Source organism: Xyrauchen texanus, chromosome 33, assembly GCF_025860055.1.
Source record: "Xyrauchen texanus isolate HMW12.3.18 chromosome 33, RBS_HiC_50CHRs, whole genome shotgun sequence".
Lineage (NCBI taxonomy): Eukaryota > Metazoa > Chordata > Actinopteri > Cypriniformes > Catostomidae > Xyrauchen > Xyrauchen texanus.
Window position 1 is genome coordinate 13,033,734 of NC_068308.1, and position 23,426 is coordinate 13,057,159.

The following is a 23,426-nucleotide window of genomic DNA, read 5'->3' on the forward strand; positions in this document are numbered from 1 at the left end:
ACGCGTTCTCGTCCCTCAGTCAGAAATTATGTTTATATTGTTTATAGAGCAAATGTGCGCCTAAAGGTACGGAGCTCAAACATCATTGCCAATCACAAAATTGGTGTTATGATACAAGAGCTTAAACTAGGTTGTGGAAAAGGGATTTTCCCTATAGTGTTCAAATGTAAAGGAGACATTACTGTTGTCAGTATAAATTTTGTTTTTAAATTCTACTCCCTTGCATGTACATTTGCAAAGAACTTAATCAAATAAGTAGCTGAATGTGTAAAGATTTGAATTGAATGCCTATGTGTGGCTATTATTCTATGAATTTTAGATACCTTTGAAAATGTTTAAGTTAGTAGTATTGATGCATTTGGACTCCGTTATAACTCGGAACAAGTGTGGACTCAGACTTTACTCCAAGACCAGTTGAGTACCTTCAAAAAATATGCCATAAGCACTTTGACTCATATGACACAAATGATTCTGACCAGCAAAATCAGCGATTATGACGTGTTCTGTCAGCTGTGTAGAATCAAAACTAGTGATGCCCGATTCATGAATGAATCACTCTTTTGAGTCAGTCCATTTTAGTAAATTGGCAAAAGGGGTTTGCAAAATCTTTTGAATCGATTCGCTACTCAGTCCGATTCGTTCAGACTGCTATCTCACTGAATAATTTGCAGCCGTAATAATTTGCAGCCGTAATAATTTTTTACTCAGTAAAACAGTATCGGGATATTTAAAAACATCGATCGCTGGATGAAGTGGATATTTACCACAATAATTTGAAGCAAAAGGCTACTTTTTTGAAAGGTAAGTTTGAGAAACTTCCAACTGGTGCTGTGTCATGTGAATAACGTTTTTGTGTCCATACTGAAAAAAGGAAAGAAGCTCTATTGAAAATACTAAACTAGTACTCTTGAAATCAACTTAATACATTTAAGTTAGAGATGAGAACATAATTATATTGCATAAAGTCCAAGTGATATTCAACAGTCCAAGTCCAAGTGATATTTACAGTCATCAAAAAGTATGATCACATTGATATGATATGCTCAAATGGATTCAGACTTCTAACGGATGTTGTTCACTCAACGAGATTTTACTGCTGGCTCAACTTATTTAAAATGAGCTAATGCAACACAATTCTTTAGCATTTAGTCTCAACTTTATTTCACTTAATCCAATTGTGTTGGGACTGTGTGAATAAGATTTGTTGCATCAATGTGTTGCTGAAACCAGGCAGGGGATTTTCACTTTCCAGCATGCTTTGCACAGGACTGGATTCATTTTTAAAATTAAGTGTTATTTTAATATATTTCTACACAAAATAAACAAGTAGGAGACTTGTTAGTGTTTATTGTTCTTTTAATTTTGATGAGATTTAGAAGAGTTTCTGCAACAACCTGAGTTATTTAAACAGATCAAATTTAAGTTAGATTAAGTCAATTCATTTAGTTTTTCAATACACAAAGTATTTGAGTAGAGCCTACATTTTAATTTAATATAAAATAAATTAATTTTCATTGTGTGGGACCAATGTCCACAATTGAATTAAGTGCATGCATGCTGTTTTTCTATGTAAATATGTGCTAAACTAATGTCTTTCTATCACCATTGCGGAGCAAATCGCTGTGTTTGAAGTGTCTCACGCAGGAGCCCCACAATTTTATTTTAAGTTCTTTTGTCAATTTAAAAACAACTTAAATTTTTAAAAACTGTGTTCTGCTCTATTCATACGCTGTCTTGCTTTTTTAGTGCAAGTGTTAAAAAAGAAAATTAAAAAATACTCCTCTCAGTGTCATCAGAATCGAAGGAATTGGTGCTGTTTTTTGTTTTGTGCCTTATATTAATCTATAATCTCTAAATAATTGTAATATCAAAAAGCTCAATTAAGTGGTTTGAATTGTGTACTTGCCTTGTATCTTACAGACCACTCTGTTTGCGTCACTGATATGGGATTCTAATATCTATAGTTGTGATGGAACACAATGGCTTATTGTTTCGCACCCATAATGGAGGGCGGCAGGGGGTCCCTTTAAGAAGCCAGTTGCCACAGACAGAGGGAAATTCCTGTCCTCCTATGAATGTTTTATTAGCCGAGCAAATTGGCGCGTGTACTGTAGGTTACAATATTCAACCCCTACCACAAGGCAATAAACCACTCCAACTTCTAAGCTAGAATATAGTATACAAGCTGACATGCCTGGTGGTCCAACAAGCTATGATAAAATGGTAGGAGTTCTCATTTGACAAAATGAGACATCAGCAAACAATGGCAATGAAAATATCAAACTTTTTATGTGTAAAAATATTAATAGTAATTTTTAAATTATTTTCATTTGTTCCCCTGACCTAATCAAAACCAATTTGACAGCTGTTGTTGAAACTCTGTTTCTTTTCAGAAATGTGGCTGGATATTCACTAAATTAACATTGCTCCTGTTTGCAGCCAATTTGACCTCAGCAAAAACACATGGCAGAGAAATACAAACTCAACAAACTCAAATAGACATTTGATGGGTGAATTGCTATTGTGTGCACACCAATCAGAACACCAATCAGAACCTCTTTGCATTTGAAAATCTGTTGCATTTAGTCATATTTTATATGTAATATTTTTCATGGTGGCATGTGATCAATGTTATCAAGTTGAAATGTTGTTTATGATCAGTTCTTATAAGATAAGTGAAATTCATGAAGTTTAAACGTGATTCTTCAATGTTAAGAAGGTTTTGATATGTTAAAAGGGCCTTAGGTCGCTCAGACCCCAAACAGAACATGAGGGTTAGCTTAGACCCTTATATCTGAGTATGGATGTGTTTGCTTTAAGCAAAGTTTTAATAGCTCAAAAGCAACACATGGAGCATGTCTTTCATCATTTTCCTCCTTTTAGGCCAGAATAACGTAACGCAATAAACAGGAGGTGACATCATTCTTTAGAATGAGTGGTGCTGTCATGAAGACAGTCAGTGGGAGTAGGACGTACGCTCCAGCCATATTGCTTACAGTTTTAGCTGTAGATGTGAATACTATGTCTGGTGGCATGAGACATTGCTCTGATGTCAGAGTGGAAAAGGTGTCTTGAAGTTCATTCCTCAGTATGTTGAGTTGGCTGAAGAGGTGATACTGCATAAGTCAGGAGGGTGAAATGGCCTCTCAAAAAGCTCACACTCTTGCTAAGCTGGAAAAATAAAGTGCGTATTTCTCAGGTTTTGAGAACCATAAAATTTGATGTGGTTTGGCTCCTTTACACCAATATGTCACTGTTTGGATGAGGCTTAACGGGTATTTTTGGGTGACATGTTGATCTCTGAGTGGTGAAAACTAAGATCACTACTGAATCTCTTGGTGTGGATTCACTTACATGCCCAGATTTATCCTCAGAACTAGAGCTTCCTGATCTTAGACCACCAGGCTGTAAAACAATAATGAAAGCCAATCGTGAGATATTACAACAGGAAAACTTCCAGAAAGTACTGCCCCGTACTCCCAGTTCACATTCAACTAATTTTCAAGTGACTTTATTTGTCATTCTCTTTCTCATATCATCCCGCAAAATATTTTAGTCTTTAGAGTGTTTGTATTCTCTCTCAAGATTTTATGCAGTGGAAGAAGCCAAGATTTTTAGCCAACATAGTCAAACAAAGCCTGAGTTTATACAATGCATGGCTTCATTTTAAAAGTAATTTGTTGAAGAAGAGAAATAAATAAATAAAGTCATGTCCAAAACACACCTGCAATTAGTTTTAAATAATCACCAATACTCTTCAACTAGTTGAGATCAACTACTATAGGGCAAGAATTTCAGGGAAGAGCAAAAACAGGATAAATAACACCATAGCAGAAAAAAAATTAATTTGCATATTGTGATACATTTTAGGCAAACTAAAAGAAGCATGTTTGCCCAGGTACATAATAAAAAGGTCATGAAACTATTAAAAACAACCATAGCACTCATTATGTTTATTTTTATGGGTAAAGGGTTATTTATTTATTTTAAAAATGTTTTTTGGCCAACTTCGTTCCTGCTTTAGTGTTTTTAAGTAGGGCCCTACTGAAATCAGTCCCCACAACCCCAATCTTTTTTCCTTTTTTGAACAATGTTTTTCAAAAATTCCATATTTTAAAGTATAAATTAATTTTATAATCAACATGGTGTCTAATCAAATTAATTCTGAAACTTTTACAAATTTTCACAACAAACAATTACTTTTCATCGTAACAATGCATTTTTTTTTTACTATTATTTAGTACAACAACATTCTTGCTTGTGATATATTACTTAATTTGTATTATTATTATTATTAATGTTACTACAGTGAATAATACATTTTACTATACAGTTGTAATATATTTCTGTTGCAATTTCTTAAATTTCAGATATCTAGCTTTTATTTTGAATCATGCTTTTATTTTGAAGTGTGGTTTTGACGGAAGCTTCACTTCTTCTGACAGATAAACAGTTCATAACATGGCCCAGTGTTATCGTTAAAGTGAAAATGCTGTGATTTTATTATATAAATATACTGTCTCCATGTGCTAAGTGTTTCACAGTGGATTAGTGCTCTGCATCCTCATCTCATACAACGCAAATAATGATCAATGTCTGTTGAGTTTCCAGTGTATGAGCGTTCTGCTTCACACGTTAATTTAAAGCATGCAGCTCATGCAGACTAAGATCGCAGCCTTTCATGGTTTAATAATCACACTAGGACATATAACAATTTAAATTGTATTAATTGTGCATTTCAGTGTAAAAGGAGTAATAGAGCACTCTCTCAAATAAGCATGCCAGCCTTTGAAAGCAGTCGTGTTCAGTTAGACAGAGTGCGGGTATCAAATTGAGTCAGGGCTTGGTACCGGTGCTGCAGAAACACTGGTATCATAGCATCTTTTTATTTTAGTATCGACTTGGAACCGCAGTACCAGTTCTTTTGACAACATTACTTGTAAGACTAAATATCAATGAAAAGTCTCTTAGAAGTCCTGGTTTTGGTGGCAATGCCAGCTTTTACATCATTCGTAAAAGTTTGATCAAAATAACTGAATCTTTGATTTGTAAACTGACACAAAATTAACATCAAGAAGATGAGGGGTATTTGCTTCAGTCCCTGATCGGAACATATTTTGAGCCTGTATTTCTTAGAGTTTCCTGCCCTTGCATGTGAATGTGTATTTTCTGTCACGTTTAATTGACTTCTACTGAATAGAAATAGCAAACAGTTTAGAAAAGTCTCTTGCAACAGATGAGGCCTGCAAACAGGATAAATAAACATGTGAAGGGTTACATGCTATTGAGCTTTAGGTTGTGTGGTAAGTTTACCATCCTTTTCCATAACAGTAACTGTTACATGACTAGTGGAGACCTGAGTGATGCTGATCTGATGTTATATGCATCAACCAAAACATACTATTCCAAGAGGAGGCATTGAAAACTAGAGGTAGACCGATATATCAGTTTTACAGTTTAATTGGTGCCAATAGTCGATTTGTTTGGAACTATTGTTATCCAGAAAATAATGTATGCAAATAGTTGCCGTTAGGTTTTTTATTTTTATTATTCCTGCATGTTCCTTTGCGGCCAGTGTTGGATTACTCTAGTTAGAACAACTTGGTTCTACAGTATAACTGTAACCTGTAGAGGTGAAATATAAACAATCACTGACATCTCGTAGGGACTTAATGAATAAAAATCTTTATGTACGTTTGGTCAATGCGCGCATAAATTCTCGTCCCACTTAAAATCTGATACCACAATTTTAATTCATGTTTCACCTTTGCGATTTAAATAAATCAAATTGTCACAACAGTGCATCTTAAATTATTAGGTTTTATTATGAAAATATAAATTAATTACATTTCAACAACATAACAGAAAGTGATCTGAGGTAATGCATCTCCACAAAGATGGCACTTTGAAGTGATCTGTGAGTGAGCAGGACATTCCAATATACAAATAAATTGATTCTGCCATTCTTGTTTCCTTTACTTGCATCCTTTCCTCATTTCCCATGAGGGAGGAGCTAGGAAACAAGGAAAGGAAACAGGGATGCACAATTTCAGAAATGAAAAGCACCCTATCTGTCACATCTTTGTCAAATGAACCAAATTGCCAATGTACCACTCTAAGTCACTGGAGGGCACCATCAATATAAAACCGAAGTGTTCCACTTCCTGTTCCACTTTAAATAAATAGTAATGTAGTTCACTCTGTAGTTGCAAAGTATAGCCTGTTCTCTTGCTGACTTACTGAGCGTTCATGCTACAGTTGGTTCCATGGGTAATGTCTGTTTGCCTTATTCTGGGTTATGTTTTTTGTGTACTGTTTTGGATTAGTTTGCCTTTTTGGATACCTCTGTTACTTAACTGACCTTTGCCTAAATTTTGGCTCTACAATTCTGAGATTACCTTGCTCTTCAAGAGTTACACTAATGGTTCTTTTCTGCATGGTACATCTCGACTCAACTCAACTCTGCTCACTTTTTGGGGGTTTTCCACTGTGGATAGTACCGGTTACTTTTTTTAGTACCACCTTGGTTGAGGTTCCAAGCGAGCCGAGCCAGTACTAAATGTGATGTCAAAACCCTGCAGATCACTGATTGGTCAGAGAGAATTGTCACTACCAGCGTCACTGGATTGTGACACGGGACATCAACCCGCTAGTTTTAAAGTTAGCTACAGCGATAGCAGTATCATTTGTTCACGCGACTTTCGAATTGTAAAAAGAAATGGCTGTGCGCAAAACCACGGCGTGGTCAATAAACGAGGTGAAGACGTTCCTCTCGTTAGCGACGAACGAAACATCGCAAAACAAAAAGTATTTTAGAAAGTGTCTTAGCTGTTGGCCGCACACGGCTAACACCGGACCTACCAACAGTGAAGGGAAAAGTAAAAAAAAACTTAAAAGTGACTACAGAACCATCAAGGTTAAGTGGAAGTGGTTCAACCAAATGTACACTATCTAAACCAGCAAGCAATGGGAGGGAGAGTGCCTTGGCCTCAGCTGCGGCTGGAGTCCACGATTGAGGATGGTACGTTTACTCTATACTCTGCTTGAACTATGACGATCAGCCTATAATCCCACCCACGTTGATGTTGAGGTGGCACTAAACTGCAGTGGAAAAGAAAGCTCAGAAAAGTAAAGCGAGTAGAGTCGAACCGTAACTTGCAGTGGAAATGTGCTGTAACATCTGATTAATCTATCATCTGCCTTTTACACCACCTTTGTTGTCTATACCGGCAAAATCCACTATCGGTTAACCTCCATTGAAAACCGCAATAAATACCAATGTGTCACCTACCTTAACCTTAAACATGGCTGTGTGCTTTATACTGTGTCCTAACCAGGCACAATGTAGTACGTTTCGAGTACAAAGCAATGTGTCGGTCCACACTACAGACAGAAGCCTTTAACGGGGAGGAGATGGATCACTCATAGGAAAATGAATGGAAGAAAACATTAGGCTCAATATGGCAGTTGCAGGAATAGAAGTCCCATCTTTTAAGTAAAGGAGCCAATCACCTTTTTGATCAAGACATTTTATTGCTGATTTGCAATATGTTATTGAAACGTAATATTGACAGGCAGTTTTGGAGATTTTGGTCTTCCCCTTTTCAGCATTCAAGTAGAAAGGAGCTGTAATTTTGTACCTATTAACTACATAGAAATTAGCTGTTCGGGGGCTTAACCAAAAGGGCTACTGATTAATTGAATTCCTAAGCTTGATTATGGATGTTTATTTGTTTTTGTTTTTAGAGGAGTCATTTTCTTTGTACTGTGCCTTACCAGATACAATACATTAGGTTTCAAGAGACAAACAATTTTTGAAAGCAAGAAGAAGTTGAATGACACTTAGCCTTTCTCCTCATAGATGCTGGTTCTGGGATGTTCTCGAAAAAGCAGAGCAAAAGGTATTTACCCTTAACTTGGATGTTAATCTGCTCAAAGTTGATGTGATAGTTGCCAAGGTAGCTGGGAGGGTGTGGGGTAAATGCATAAATACTGCTGATGATATGTGGGACGCTGGACAGAGCACACTGATATATTGCTGCACTGATTTAAAAATGTACACATGAATACTGATGTCACAAACGCCCACATTTACAGATGCACCCTGAAAATGACCATCACCATGTCACAGAGAAGCCTGTGTTATCATTAGAGCCGCAACTTACCTCAGAGTGCTGCTATAAATTTGAGTTTCAATTTTAATCTTGAAATATCCGCTTATGTTGGTGTTAAATGAAGGCATTGCATGACAAAACTAAACTTTTTTCACCATGTGGAGCGAAGAAAGTGTTTCATTTTGAAGCGCTTGATGCTGCAGCAGTGATGAACTCGGCTTGAGTGACAGTCTGCGACAGCGTGTGCAGCTGAACTTCCGCTGTTGTAAAAGTCCCATTCAATAATCACTCAATAAATTATGCATTAATTAAAATTAAACCCAGTAACGTAACAACAGGAATGCCACCATTGTAACAAAGTAACATTTTAAAATGTTTATTATAAATGTACTTGAGTGAGAGTACCCTATCTTGTAATTGATAGTGTGCCACAGATTTTGAAACTGCTTCAGTTGTATTGAACTCAGAGCATTCTTTTAAGCAAGCTACAAATATAAGCCTCGTTTTGTCCATTCCATAGGAGTAATTGTTATGTATACCTTGTCTTGTTTCTCTGTTGCCCTTTTGTTTGCCATTTTTGTCACTTTTGCCTTCCTTAGTTTTCACTTTTGTCCCTTGTGTAACTCCATAGTCTCTTTGTTATCTTTCGTGTTCACGTTCATTGTTTGCACCTGCCCTCGGTAATTTGCCATTTTGCTTCTGTTTATCACCTTGTTATCTTGTTTGAGTTCTGTTTGTTCATTGGCCCCTTTTTCCTATGTTCATGTATTTATACCCTGGTTTTTGGTTCAATCCTTGTCTATCGTTGTTTGTAGTTGCCTGGTATGTGTTCCCTGCCCGAGTTCTCTGTTTGTTTTCATCGTGTTTAGTTTTCAGTTTTCATGTTTTATTTCCCCATTGAGGGTTGTTCCTTTGTGTTTACCTGTTTGTTTATCTAATATAGTCAAAACTGCATTTGGATCCGCATCTCCTCGTCTGCCTCGTTGCTCAAGCTTTACAGAACGATAAACCAAACCATGGATCCAGCGGTTTTACGCGCCAGATACCACCTGCTCTGCCTGAGGCAAGAGGACCGTCTGATTGAGGCCCACGTCCGCGACTTCCTAGAACTTGCGGCTGTTGCGGACTTCCCGGACACCTCCCTTGTGGTCTTCTTCAGGGACAACCTGAGTGGCTGGCTGAAGGAGCGGCTGCCACCGGCATCACGCGGCTGGACTCTCCGCGACTTCCTGGAGGTGACCCTACTGTTGTGCGGCTCCCCGTTCACTGTGGGCCATGCTGGGAAGGACCCTACCTCCCCACCTACTGTGGAGACTCTTCAGCCGTCCCAGGCTCTCCCTGTTACGCCTGCCCCGGTCTGCGAGCCAGAGCCCACGCCTGCCCCGGTCTGCGAGCCAGATCCCACGCCTGTCACCATGAGCGAGCCTGCGCCCACGCATGTCACGGTGAGCAAGCCTGCGCCCATGCCTGTCACGGTGTGCGAGCCAGCGCCCACGCATGTCACGGTGAGCGAGCCTGCGCCTGCGGCCTCTACCGTCAGCGAGCCGGAGCCCTTGCCAGTCACGGCCAGCGGCTGACCAGGAACAGCGTCTCAGCTTCGCCAGTCGCATCAGCCCGGAGGAAGAGGAGAAGGGGAAAGGTCTCTGCTCTCCAGCCTCCGCCTGCCGCAGCCCCGTGCCCTAAAACCCTCTTGGCTCTGCCCTCAGCGCCCAGCGAACCCAAGCCGGCGCATACCACGGTAACTCAGCCAGAGCCTGTCGCCTCAGAGGTCAGTGAGCCAGTGCCTGTCGCCTCAGAGGTCAGTGAGCCAGTGCCTGTCGCCTCGACCGTCCCTGAGCCAGCGCCTGTAGCCTCGACCGTCCCTGAGCCAGCGCCTGTAGCCTCGACCGTCCCTGAGCCAGTGCCTGTAGCCTCGAACGTCCAAGAGCCAGCGCCAGTAGCCTCGACCGTCCAAGAGCCAGCGCCAGTAGCCATGACCGTCCAAAGGCCAGCACCAGTGGTCGCGCCCGTCCAAGAGTCAGCTCCTCTCGAGCTTCCCAGTGCTCCGCCTTCCGAGCTTCCCAGTGCCCCGCCTTCCGAGCTTCCTAGTACTCTGCCTTCCGAGCTTTCCAGAGCTCCGCCTTCCGAGCTTCCTAGTACTCTGCCTTCCGAGCCTTCCGAGCTTTCCAGAGCTCCGCCTTCCGAGCGTCCTAGTACTCTGCCTTCCGAGCCTTCCGAGCTTTCCAGAGCTCCGCCTTCCGAGCTTCCTAGAGCTCTGTCCTCCGAGCTTCCCGAGTTTTCCAGAGCTCCGCCTCCCGAGCCTCCTAGGGCTCCGTCTCTCAAGTCTCTCGAGTCTTCCAGGGCTCCTCCTCCCGAGCCTCCCAGGGCTCCGTCTCTCAAGTCTCTCGAGTCTTCCAGGGCTCCTCCTCCTGAGCCTCCCAGGGCTCCGTCTCTCAAGTCTCTCGAGTCTTCCAGGGCTCCTCCTCCCAAGCCTCCCAGGGCTCCGCCTCATGTCTCTCAAGTCTCTCGAGCCTCTCGAGCCTTCCAGGGCTCCACCTCTCAAGTCTCTTGAGCCTCTCGAGCCTTCCAGGGCTCCACCTCTCAAGCCTCTCGAGCCTTCCAGGGCTCCTCCTCCCGAGCCTCCTAGGGCTCCGCCTCTCAAGTCTCTCGAGTCTTCCAGGGCTCCATCTCTCAAGTCTCCCGAGCTTTCCAGAGCTCCTCCTCCCGAGCCTCCTGGGGCTCCGCCTCTCGAGCCTCTCGAGCCTTCCAGTGCTCCACCTCTCAAGTCTCTCGAGCCTCTCGAGCCTTCCAGGAACTCCGCCTCCCAAGTCTCTCGAGTCTTCTAGGGCTCCGCCCCTCAAGCCTCTCGAGCCTACCAGGGCTCTGCCCCTCAAGCCTCTCGAGCCTTCCAGGGCTCCGCCTCCTATGGCTCAGCCTCCTACGGCTCCGCCTCCCAAGCCTCCCACGGCTCTGCCTCCCGAGCCTCCTATGGCTCCGCCTCCTATGGCTCAGCCTCCTACGGCTCCGCCTCCCGAGCCTCCTATGGCTCCGCCTCCTGCGGCTCTGCCTCCCAAGCCTCCTACGGCTCCGCCTCCCGAGCCTCCTACGGCTCCGCCACCCGAGCCTCCTACGGCTCCGCCTCCCCCGGCTCTGCCTCTCGAGCCTCCTACGGCTCAACCTTCCTCGGCTCCACCTCCGAAGCCTTCCAGCTCACCGCCTGAAGAACCTCCTACAGCGCCACCTCCCTCGGCCCCGCCGCAAGAGCCACCCTCGGCTCCGCCTCCTGGGCCTCCCTCGGCCCCGCCTCCTAAGCCTCCCACGGTCCTGCCTACGCCTCCTTCGACGCCGCCTCCTAAGTCTTCTATGGCTCCGCCTCCGAAGTCCTCCTTGGCTCCGCCTCACGCGGCTCCGCCGGTCCCTATCCGGCGGCCACCACCCAGGTCCCCCAAACCTACCCACTTCCCGTGGTCAACTCCCAGGCCTCCTGAACCTATCCTTGCCCTGTGGCCAGCTCCCAGGCCTCCTGAGCCCGTCCTTGCCCTGAGGTCAGCTCCCAGACCTCCTGCACCTGTCCTTGCCCTGCGGCCAGGTCCCAAGCCTCCTTAACCTGTCCTTGCCCAGAGGCCAGCTCCCAGACCTCCTGAACCAGTCCTTGCCCCATGGCCATCTCCTAGGCCACCAAAACCGGCCTCAGTCCTGTGGCCACACAGGACTGTCTCATTACCCTTTGTGCCCTTGGACTGCCTGTCTGCCCCTCGTTGCCCCCTTGGACTTCCTGCCTGCCTGCCCTCTGTGCCCCTTGGACTGCCTTCTTGTTCTTGTACCCCTCTGGTCTGCCTGTCTGCTCCTGGTGCCCTCATTTTGTGTTTTGTGAGTTTTTTGTCCTTAGTTTTTTGTTCTGTAGGATCGTCTGGAATCCGATCCTTTGAGGGGGGGCTCTGTTATGTATACCTTGTCTTGTTTCTCTGTTGCCCTTTTGTTTGCCATTTTTGTCACTTTTGCCTTCCTTAGTTTTCACTTTTGTCCCTTGTGTAACTCCATAGTCTCTTTGTTAGCTTTCGTGTTCACGTTCATTGTTTGCACCTGCCCTCGTTAATTTGTCATTGTGCTTCTGTTTATCACCTTGTTATCTTGTTTGAGTTCTGTTTGTTCATTGGCCCCTTTTTCCTATGTTCATGTATTTATACCCTGGTTTTTGGTTCAGTCCTTGTCTATCGTTGTTTGTAGTTAGCCTGGTATGTGTTCCCTGCCCGAGTTCTCTGTGTTTGTTTTCATCGTGTTTAGTTTTCAGTTTTATGTTTTATTTTCCCATTGAGTGTTGTTCCTTTGTGTGTACCTGTTTGTTTATCTAATAAAGTCAAAACTGCATTTGGATCCGCATCTCCTCGTCTGCATCGTTGCTCAAGCGTTACAGTAATGATTATAAAGCCCTTTCAATATACTGTAAAACTATGTCAATGCACATAGATATTTAAACAGACAAAAGAATGTCATGTTAGGTTGAATCATTAGGATTCACCCAAAAGCGGTATGGCAGACATGTAAAAGTTGTTGTCTTCCTCTGCTTTGTCTTGTTATTCAGACAATCCAAGTCATAAAGTTTTTCAATTGCTCTTTACAAGATGCTCTTCCCTCATCCATTAGTCATCTCTTCTCTCCAGGCTTTTCTGCATGATCGGGCATGAACACAAAAGAGGCACTTTTGCTTTCTCTCTTTTTTCTTGCCTGCTGAAAGGTAGGGTTGCTTTTGTCAGTTACTTATCAAAGTTAAAGTTTACAGACACAGTTCACTGCCATTCAGCCATTAAGAGTAGATTCAGTAAATGAGTCTGGTCTGCCCAAATTTACATTGACATTTTCTAGACTCTTTTTTACGATGCCACTTTCAGCAGATTTAATGTACAGGTGTATGGTTTTATAAAGTTCTTGCAAATTCAAAATTCAACAACATTCAGCAAGTGTACACTGGTTTAATTTAAAGGTGCACTGAGTATTTTTTGTTTATCTTGCGTTGGCTGAAATGACCAGCTTCATTGGACTTATCAGCAGTGCCATTGTAGAAATGCGGTATCCACAATATCAACCATGATTCATTAATTGCGTGAGCAAACGTGTCTGATAATCAAGTCAAGTCAAGTCAAGTGGTTTTTATTGTCGTTTCAACCATATACAGTTAGTACAGTACACAGCAAAACGAGACAATGTTCCTCCAGGACCATGGTGCTACATAAAAACGAGACAATGTTCCTCCAGGACCATGGTGCTACATAAAAACAACATAGTCATGCATCGCCTCTCTAGCCCCTCTTCAGCTCATTGTGATATCACTGAGCTCCTAAAGCGTAGCATGAATGTGACTGTGGTAACCACAGAGTATAGACCATTTCACAGACATAAAAAAACAACAAAGGAATTAGAATGCGGATGTCTGGCCCCTGAAGCATTTCCCGTAGTGGCAACCCAGAACTGTCAAAATAAAATGACTAGCACATCATTTTGGAGTCTAGCTAAATTATAACAAACAAGACTGTGCAAAAACTGCAAATAAACAATGAGGTGTCATTACTGGATCCTTTAAATAAGACTCGGAATCGTCTTGGTTGTTGTTGTAACCTCCGTTCCCTGTTGGAGGGAACGAGACGTTGTGTCGATGTAGTGGCACTAGGGGTCGCTCTAGTGTCACTACATCAACTCAACGTCGAGTGAGTGACAGAAGGGGAACAACACATTTTCTCAAAGAACATCAAATGTTTACCTGACTTATCCAGATTAGTTGAGTAAAGGTAAGGGTTTATTTTTTAATGATAAAAATACTTTTTTCATCTGATAAAATAACTAAATGTAAAAGTAAATTACTTACACAAATTAATTCATTATAATTGGAGCAATAGTCACTTTTAGGGGGCTTTCACACTTGGTTCGATTGCCTGTTCCGAACCCGAGTTCGATTGCTCCCCCCTGCCCCCGATGGACTGTGTTCACATTATATATTTGTATCCGAACCGCGGTACGCTTGCGTCATCAAGCTGCAGCTGGTGCGTAATCGTGTTGCTTGATAACCGCGAAATGAAAAGGCGTCAAAATTCAATGAATAGACTTGCTCGGTTCACATTTGTTCTTCTTTTTTTTAACCTTTGGTTTTGTTTTCAACATCAAGATACAGAAACACACTTGCGTCTCTCTGCCGCAAAAATACTGAAATCGTTCAAAAGACAGCGGGCTGTCCGCCGAAGACAATTTTTGCGAAGGCAAGCAGAAATCATCTCTCTGCTTGCAGTGCATGTGCGTCAATCCCGCTTTTCATCAAGGTAAGTGTATACACACACACGCACGCACGCACGAAAGTAAACTCTTTCCGCTCATTTTGAAAGTGACGCGTGTGAGACTGACGACCACATTATACGTCATCAATAGCGGTTCACTTCCGTGGTTTGGTTCGATTGCGTTCATATCAGCAGCGAACCGTACTGGAGTTCACATGAACCGTACCCCAGACCACCTTTTTAAGCGGACCCGAGTACGGTTCGCGGGTGCGCACCCGAGTTCGGAAGACAGCGTTCACATCATCCAAACGAACCGAACTCTGACGTCATTCGAACCGGGGTGCGCACCAAAAGTGCTAGTGTGAAAGCCCCCTTAGAGCTCTAACTCTCAAACTTACAATTAGTTGGCATAAATTTCATTCACCTACCAGAGATAAGATGTCTGCTACAGTTGTTAGTACTGCGCATATCCATCCAGCTGCCTTCCTTCACTGTAGCGGTTCATGAGTCTGTTTGCCTTTGCTTTTTCAGAGATATAAGCACTTTAATTTCCATAGTTCCAGGCATCCAGCCACCGAACAACATGGTCCACATTTAAAAAATTAGATTTTACTACAATCGTGTTAACGTTAGTGACGTTAATCATGTTAAAGGCACTATGAATGACGCGCCTCCCGCTGTTGTATTGAATGAGGGTGCGTTCCATTCAGAAGTGATTATCCCTATGCTCTATTCCCTTTGGAGACTTAACCATCCACTGTGAGAGATCTGAAAGGCTAAAGAGAACTCACTTTGTGTCTTACAGCATGACTATCATGATTGTTCTCCCTTCAAAGTGTCCTTCTGAGGGTGATATATCCCATTTGGAATGCAGTCTGAGTTTGCGTCTAGCAGGAAATGTTCAAGGAATAAAAAGATTTCACTTTCATAAACTGTCTTGAAATGGTCTATTCATCTTATTCAACCCCACCCCTTTACAGTGCGCCACGCTTCCTGTGTTTTGTCTCTTAACTTCCGGATTGCATTGAAGCCACTGAAAAGAGTTGAACTGTAACACGATGGATGACACGAGAAGATGGCCAGAGGTGTCATACAAGACTTTGTGTTGTATCTTGGAGTTTCATCATCATGGAGGCATATCAGTATGTCCACAGCATGAAGGTAAGATCTTGTAGATTTATGAATCAAATACTCTTGTTTTAAAATCTCCCCGCTCTGTTTCCAGTTGCTATGACATCACCTGAACACTTTAAAATACTCATGATAACTTTTGGCAACTCTATAACTTGTAAATCCACTTCGCTAGCTAATTACACTTTGACATCAACACTATAGATATTGATTCAGAAAACGCTAGACTGGATGTTCAAAGACACATTTTTCAAGGTGGCTGCTCGCTAGTTTCTCTGGTGCATAATATGAGTAGGCTAAAAGCCACTTGAGAGGAGGCAATATCTCCACGTTAATTTGATTGGTCATTGCCCTGTCATTCATTCGTTGCAGCGGATCCGTAGATCGCCATGAACAGAGTGAACTGGTGCAAGTGTGGAGACTTATTACAGAGAACGACTAACCAAAACAGACAACACCACTTCCAATGAACTTGAAATGACTTGAAATAGGACATGAAATGGTCTGTGAGCCGGTTTTATTATGCACTTCTGTTGGTTTAAAGGTGCACATCCACACACAATTGTTACTACTACAGGTATCCAGCCATTGACTTTTAGAGCTCTACCTCTCAAACTCTGAATATATGAAATATGCTTGTTGCTGTAAAAAAAGCAGCAACATCAGTTGATAAATATCAGTTTTTTATAGGTTTAATAAATAGTCTGTTAATATATGCATTTTTTGGTGCGATCCATGGCACCTCCAGGACTCGTACTTAAGTCCTTTGCACTGCAAGTTCAACACTCTATCTGTTGAGCTACAATGCAATTTGAATAACCTGAAACAAGCTGGTTTGGTTTTGGGCAAGAACAGATCAAAATATAACTCCTTTTTTAGTATAAATCTTGATATCTGCAGTCTCCTTGATGATCATCATTTCAAGCTCAAGAACACTTCCTAGCAACATCTAGCACTCTACGCATGCACTTGGGAGTGTAATCGAGCTTGAAATCATGCCTAGATATGGATATGGCAAGATGCAAAAATGAGATTCCCTAAATTTCGGTCATGGATTAAGACATGGATTTTTATTGATTATTTGTATGCTGCATTTATGTGCTTTTTGGAGCTTCATTGTTTTCTTCACCATTAACTTTTGAATGGGCTTATGGAACTGAGATATTAATGTAAAATTCTTAATTTGTGTTCAGCAGAAGAAAGTAAGTCATACACATCTGGGATGGCATGAGGGTAAGTAAATGATGAAAGAATTTTCATTTTTGGGGGAACTGTCCCTTTAAAATGTATCACTGTACAATTCTTGCAGTATAATTAATGTGTTTTAATGTCATAAGATGGAACAGTGCAAATGATAATGAGTGTTTAAATCTGTCGTTTTACTCATGATTTGTGTGAGAGTGAATAAAAGTCATTGTTGTTTTAGCGCCTCTAGTGTTTATTTGACCAGGAAACTGCTGTGATACGTACAGTAAAACGAGCCACGTAAAAAAAGAATTTGGCCAAATGTTGGTATAGTAATGTGATTATATTATCAGGTTGGATAATAAGGGGTTACCAAAATAAAATGAGTAATATCCAGCTAGTCATGCAATCTCAGTTCATGTTAAGTTAAATCATGGAGATTTGTTGGGGTGAAAAAACAACACCACCACAGTGTTTAATGCTGTTGACTTTGAGAGAAGCATATTTTTATTGTCTTGAGTACGTGTAGCATTCCTGTAACTATTAGCTAAAGCATTTCTAAAGAATAACCGTAACCTTTCAGAACAAACCCTTTTTAGCGCAAGACCCAGTGCAAAGAATGGAGCATTAAGCAGGTGTCTCGAGATACATTTAAAGTTATTTTAAATTGACACTGCATCTAAAAATGCAGTGCTCCTGTGAGAGATGTTAAAAACATAGCAAACGGCCCCTTGTTCACACCACCCAGATTTCTCAAAGTTCCCTCTCTAAAAGGTTCAATTGATTGTAGGTGAATATCTACTTCATTCAGCGCTGTTTGTTTTCATTGTTCTTAAAGGGATAGTTCACCAAAAAAAAGAAAATGTTCTCATAATTTACTCATTTCTCATCATCTCCTCAAGCCATCCCAGATGTGTTTGACTTTCTTTCTCATGCAGAACCCAAACAAAGATTTTTTCAGAAGAATATCTCAGCTCTGTAGGTCCATACAATACACGTGAATGGTGGCCAGAACTTTGAAGTTCCAAAAATCACATAAAGGCAGCATACTTGTTCTTTACATGCATACATATAGTGTGGAACAAGTTTCAGTTGCTTCCAGCTTAGTTTAGAAAATAGCTAATACCATTACACAAATGGTAATGTCAGAACAAATAATACAATTTAACTTTATAAACAAAATTAAATGCTCTCAAATATTTGCTTATTTATTTATGGAAATTCTATAGTAACTAACAGCTACCATGAGTGTATGCTGGTTCAATGTTGCCGGGTAATAGATTTACCATGTGAAAAATTATTCCAGAATTCACCACATTTAATTTATTTTTTAAAACAAGAACTGGCATTACCCATTGTGCTAAATTACTCACCAAGATGATCACAATTGTCAAAATGGTTACTAAGATTACATATTTTGTACACAGGATTTACACCTCAACAAAAGATCCAACGTGTTTACAATGTTCAGCATCAATATGATTTTTTTTGTTACTAAGCCACCATAGCACAGCTTTGTGGAATGGAAGTGTGTAATTGAAAGACAAAGGGTGTTTTAGAGCTGTTTGTTTTTGGGGAGCAGCAGGGGTGTGTTTGTGGGTTGGGAGTTATGCCAGAGTGGAGGCCTGTGGTTGTCCTCTTGACCACCCATATTGGGTGCCTGAAGGCCTCAAAAATGTTCCCTTGATAACGCAGGCCCACCACAGAGCCTGCGTAAAAATCCTTGGTCTGCGTGAGAAACAGTACATTAGATTTGAGTGTGTAGTGATACTATGCTTTTGTGATTTGGAGCTGATTTCAAGATTTTAAAACAGTTTTTTTTTTTTTTAAATAAATAGTATGTAATTCATCATATACAGTATACCAGCTGTGCTATTCTACTCATTACTTTGTCATTTGATGTATACAAAGTATTATACTTTTAAAAACAATTTTTAGAGGATAATGCAAAGTTTTAATAAAATGAAGTAGTACATCGAATTGCATAATTAAAATGGTTTCGTTTTGTTTCATTTGTTTTATTTTGTTTTAATTTGTTATTATGTCCTACTTACAATTCATTAGTAGAAACATGCATAGAATTTTTTTTGACATACTTAGTATGTGGATTGCATAGCTCAGATAATTTAGTTTTGAAAGAATGTTTCAAAAGTTCATATTGAAATCTCTGACTTTTGATTGCAGACTTAATTTTGATCTTAAAGATAGTATTTTAATTGGGATGTTCAGAGATATCATTTGTAATGTTTTTTCCCCTTTGTGCTGTGAAGCCTTAGAGATCTAAAATGTTTTGATCTTACTATTTACATTCTTATGACCGTAAAGTGATCAGTGGAAAGGAGGAGGCGAGAACCGGCTTTTCAACATAAATAATATTTTAATTATAAACTGAAACAAAGGACAAACACACACATGACGGACATGTCCGTAAACGATCTCTCTCTCCCGCACGATCCTCTGCAGTTGAACTTTATCCCTCTCGAAGGCTTGATTAGCCTAATATGGGACCGGGTGTGTAGGATCACAAACAGGCCCCGCCCTCCGCCCTGCCACAATGACCTATGAGCTCTGTGCAAGACATGGAGATGATCTGAAACCCCTTATTGTTGACAGTGGTGGTCTTAGACTGAAGCCAAAACTGTGATCCAGGAGATACGATGGCACGAAGGCTTCACCCATGCTAACCCAAACAGTTACTGTCATCAGCTGAGGAGAGACTGGTGTGGTTTTTAGTGGCTGTTAGTCCAGTGAGGTAATGGCAGCCCTTGCCACCATAAGTGTTGGTATCCATGGTCTAACGCCTGTTGTCGCTCGCCAAGTAATGGAAAGACAGGGTTTCATTACACCAGTGACAAAACTTAAGACAGAACTCCACACAAAGTTCTGAAGACTTCAGTGAAGAAGGGGATAATTTAGTTGAATATGAAGCCAAACATATTGCTGTAGTTGCCATGTTTGACATATATTTGGAATAGTAGTAAATGTTAAATATCTCAATGACAAAAAGACAGAGAGAAATAAACAGATTGGGTTTTAAAAGAAGAGCAGGTTATGGTTTGTTGAGCATTTCACATTCTCCAAAACTCCTTCATTCAAGCCTTTATTATTGTTGTTTTTGAAGCGCTGGACACTTAAGGGCTCAAGGCAAAGCATTGTGCTCGAATGAGAATATAATGATTAGCATCCATCAAAAAGATAAAACTTTCACTGCACTTATTTGCTTTGTTTGCTACAGCATAAATAAACATTGAGCATATATTATCTTCAAAGAGTCCTGTACATCTTTGTACGAGCTCAGTACGGTAAACACAAATTAAAAAGTAGAGATTAGCTAAACGATTTGCCTGATAATGCTTTGTGATGTTGCCTTTCCTTTCAATTATTTGCCAATCAGAAAAGGCGTCAAAGTCTGACTCAATCAAAAATCTGGTTTATTAAATTAGAATGCCACAACCATTTCAGGTTTCACATTGGATTTATAAAAAAGTGACAGAATGAAACTGGATTAGGGATGTAGATGTTGACTTTACCCTCTGCTGAAAACTTTAAAAACTATTCATCTGTTACGGTTCTCAAAATAACTCTTCATGGCTCATTTGCACCATTTGGTGGTAATTTACTACAATAATAAACATATCATTTGCATCGGTTAAGCATCAGTACATACAGTAGTTTCTGTGGCAAGCAAAGGCCACACACAGACACATATTTTTCAAATATGTTAGTGTGACAAAACTACATAGGCCTGTACATGCTTACATCTTCACACCATAACAGTGCTGTCTGAGGTTGCATATTGAAAAGCTTGTCTTACTCAAAGAGAATTAATGTTTCATTACAGCACATTATACAGTGCATAATAACAGTACAAATGAATGCACATATAAATAGAACATTATATTCATAGCATACTCTTAAATATTTAAACACTGTATCATATCAAACATTCAGATAAAGCTTTCAAAAAATTAAAATTCTTACCTGCCCATCTGAAATGGCTGTCTGCTTTCCTCACCCTTAAAAAAATGCACCCCATTCACAGCATTGGGGAGGACGTCCCCTCAATTCTATGCCAATATTTTAAAGACAGCTCAAGCACTTATCAAGCAAAACATTTGATAAAATAAGTTTGTTAGATTTTAAGTGATCAAAATAGATATAGTTAAAAATGATGGTGAAAATAACTTGGGAACTTTCTGTCAAAAGTGGGTGATGCTTATAGTTACAGTAATGTGATGAAATACCTGTGGTTTCTCTGCTAGGACCAGAGTTGGGTGTAATCTGATTTCAAAGTAATTAATTACTGTAATCTAATCAATTTTTAAGTCAAAAATTATTAGAATGCATTACATTTTAAATTCTTGTAATCAGATTACAGATACTGACTTTCAATTAAGGTAATTACTTTTAAGTACATTACTTGGGTTAAACACTTATCTAAAATAAAATGTATTTATAATACATTTGAAATACAAATGAACATGTGCATATGTACATCTGTTGCATTTCTGTGTCCGCTGAAGGGTATGTAACAATGATAAAGGAGGAATATAGATAAATTATTTTGATTTCATTTTGAAACTTTTCTGTTAAAAGTGTTTTAGATTTTTTTCTCCCCTTTTCTCCCCAATTTGGAATGCATAATTCCCAATGTGCTCTATGTCCTCGTGGTGGTGTAGTGACTCTTATCACGTGGCTTGTTGAGCGCGTTACCACAGAGACATAGTGCGTGTGGAGGCTTCATGCTATTCTCGACCACCTTATACCCCATGTGACTCAACCCACCCTAGCAACCGGCCCAGTTTGGTTGCTTAGGAGACCTGGCTGGAGTCAAGTGTTTTAGAAATGAACTTAAAAGTAAAGTAATTAGCAATTTGTAGTGTATTGCTTTTTTGAATAACTTACTCAACACTGGCTAAGGCATCTGTGTGTACTTGAGTGGAACTGACTTCATACATCTAAAAATGACCTTGAGACCAGTTGGTTAAAAGTAACTGAAAAATAGCTAAAGAAAGTTACAGAAAACAGAAAAGTTGTTTTTTTAATAAAAAGTTTAGCATCAATTGTTTACAGGTGCGACTTGCTTTGATATTTTGTTTGATGCACTGAAATTCACAAGTTATGTGTGGCTTAAAGTGTCCAAATACTTTTGTTTTTACACATTATAAATTACATCGGTGACATCTCCTGGTTAGCCATTGTGATGACAATTATTTCCACTTGTCTGTGTGTATCCTTCAAGTTTGCAGTCTTCATCCATCAGCAATTTATTTATTTATCACGAATCCTGGGCTCAGTCTGGATAAATGCAAAACTGACCACATACAGCTGCACACAGCAACCAATGTCTGCAGTGTCACTGTTTGGTCACTGGCTGATAGCAGCCATGTTTGTGGTCTACTCCAGATGGTAAGGTCAACACACTGCTCCAGGTTAACTTTAATTAGCATCACTTCCTCACTATAGCCATGACTTAAACAGACTGTTGTGCTGGTTTTTATACCCTACACTGTGTGAAGGCGCCACACAGTTTCCCCACAATAAAAAAACGAACATCCATAATGAAAGATCTTCTAGGCCACCCAAAATCATCACAGTGTGGTATGAATGTGAACTTTCTTTGGGATCTATGGCCAGTTTATGAACAGTAATTGACAGATACTGAAGAATGATTTATTATTTTGGCCCTCTGTCATCTCCAGTGGGAAACGTTAGAGAATATTGAGGTTAGAGGATGTAAAACATAACCGCTTAGTTTCATCAGCAAGTCTTATAAAACCACATGTAACATGGCACCTTGGTACTGTTAAACACCTCTTGTGGATTATTTTGTGGTTCCTCATGTTTCTGGAGAGTAACAGCATCTCGAATCAGATGTTGCTGGTTGGAGGTGCATGTCTTAAAAATAAAGAGTAAGAGAATATAGAGAGAGGAAGGGCTTGGAAAGTGGCCGCTTGGACTCCAGAGAAGCAATGTTTCACACAGGTTGAAAATTACGAGACAGAGCCCTGGATGCTGATGTGGTTTGCCAACACTGAAAATGTTAAAACTAGTAAATCCTCTTTATATGCAGTGTAGTCCCTCTCTGTGATTTTGTAATTCCATACATGTCTGTTTGAATACAGTGGTCATTCTATTACAGTTCAAGCTATTTCTACATTAAATTATAAATTATTATTAAAACTGTGATGTTTGTGTTTGTTATATTTTATTGCTTCCTATAATTTGGCAATATATATAATACATTTTTAATATATTAAAGCTCTTTTTGGAAAACATTGGCAATTTTAACAACAGATTTTAAAAGATTTATTAAATAAAAACTTTAATATTTGTGGTATTACATAATAGATTCTGCCTCTCCAGCTGTGTCTTATTGTAGTTGATCAGTTATGTGTTTTTATTTTTTATATTAACAATATTTACTATTTTATGAGGGACAATGCTTTCAAGCTCTGTTTGTGCTAGTAAAAATCTTTATGCATTACTCTGACGGACTGAGTTGTAAAATGTCCATCATGGTCTATTTTTATCGGTCATACTTGTTTTCATTTCATAAGTACTGGGGCTACATTCTGGGGTTGAGCATCCATTATAATGGCATATATATGACAGTGGGTATGTAATACTGTGGCAGACCTCTGCCTTTTTTTATGGAGGAGGAAGCAGGAGCTGGGTAAACATCCCAACTTAAGACATTTATTAACACACAATTTACTGTGTCACACATAATGTGTGCTTTTCAGCACCCCTC

The 23,426-nt window shown here is 40.4% G+C and overlaps 1 pseudogene; it reads right to left on the reverse strand.

Annotated features, from left to right (window-relative positions):
- Positions 1–2,879: 2,879 nt before the first annotated feature.
- The window catches only part of LOC127627247 (tyrosine-protein phosphatase non-receptor type 13-like), a 67,176-nt pseudogene continuing 46,629 nt past the window's right edge, over positions 2,880–23,426 (reverse strand).